Source organism: Myotis brandtii, unplaced genomic scaffold (genome assembly GCF_000412655.1).
Source record: "Myotis brandtii unplaced genomic scaffold, ASM41265v1 scaffold12111, whole genome shotgun sequence".
Classification (NCBI taxonomy): Eukaryota; Metazoa; Chordata; class Mammalia; order Chiroptera; family Vespertilionidae; genus Myotis; species Myotis brandtii.
This window is the reverse complement of record NW_005354219.1, coordinates 10,749-12,184: the sequence shown is the minus strand read 5'-3', so window position 1 is coordinate 12,184 and position 1,436 is coordinate 10,749.

Below are 1,436 nucleotides of genomic sequence, written 5' to 3'. Positions count from 1 at the left end.
GGGGCCATGACCTCTGTGCACAGTGTCCCTGTGAGCACAGGCCTCCCTCTGAAATGAGTGCCCGGAGCACAGCTGCTGGGCTGTGTGCTGAGTGCGAGTCTCAGTCCCCGAGAGGCTGTGAGGCGCCTTCCCACAGTCACCGAGCCTTTCCCGTTCTCACCGAGCCTTTCCCGTTCCCACCGTCCCTGCACGCGCCTCCCTTCCTCCCACCCCTGCCGGCTCCGGGGTCCCTGTGTCACGGGAGCCCCTGACCCATGTGTGGTCGTGTCTCGCTGTGGTTTCCTTGTGTTTCCCTAACAGCTGAGGATGGACGCCCTCCCCTGTGCGCATGGCCATCACACACCCTCTTTCTGATGCGCCTGCTCTTGGGATCTGCCTGTGTCCTCCTGGGCTGTGATTCTTTGGCTAAATTTCATGATTCCTCCTGTCCTCTCTGCACTGGTCACTCATTGGATGTGTTGTTAACACCAACTTCTCTTCTCTCTGCTGCCTGTTTCTTTAGAAAACTTTGCAAAGCCAAGGAGGCTGTTTTCCATGAGTGTCAATGTACTGATCGTTTCTTTCGGGAATTGTGCTTCTGATGTCATCAAAGAATTCTGGCCTGGCCTCGGGTCTCAAAGATTTCTCTTATTTCTTCCTAAAACAGTCAATACCAAGGTCGCCTGAGAGGCCCATGAGCAATTGCTCTGCCTCTGGCCATGGGATCCTGGCCTCTCCCACCCCAGCATGACCACTGTCCCCACAGGCTCCTCTCAGCCCCCCAGCCCCGCCCTGAGGGACTGCTGCGGGGTCATAGGCCAGAAGGTTCTTTTTTATTTTTTTAAATATGTTTTATGAATTTCAGACAGAGGAAGGGAGAGGAAGAGACAGATAGAAACATCAATGATGAGAGAATCACTGATTGGCAGCCTCCTGCAACCCGCCTACAGGGGATACAGCCCCCAACAGGGCCTGGGACCTCCTGGTTCATGGTCGATGCTCCAACATCGGGCCACACCAGCCGGACAGACCTTTGTACCTGGACAGCACAGGGCGCTCTGGGAACCTGGCTCAGGCCTGTGCATGGAGCCCTGGCACAGCCTCCTCCACTGAGCCCTGTGCTGCTCAGCAGGGAGACACCCCTGAGGCCCAGGAGGAAGGAAGTGGATTTGCATGAGGCCCCGCCCACCCAGGGGTGAAGATCCTTGAAGACCACACCCCAGCTGAGGGCTCAGAGCAGAGCCTGGCAGCCTCACCATGGCCTGGACCCTCCTGCTCCCCCTCCTCACACTCTGCACAGGTGCTGCCCCCAGGCTCAGGCCCAGCAACCAGGGAGCAGCCTGGCCATGACCTTCAGCTCAGCCCAGGGGACGCTGCGGGGTGTGGGCCTCTGGGGCTGAGAGCCTCATGCCCACTCTCCTCTCCTCTCCTCTCCTCTCCTCTCCTCTTACAGGAGA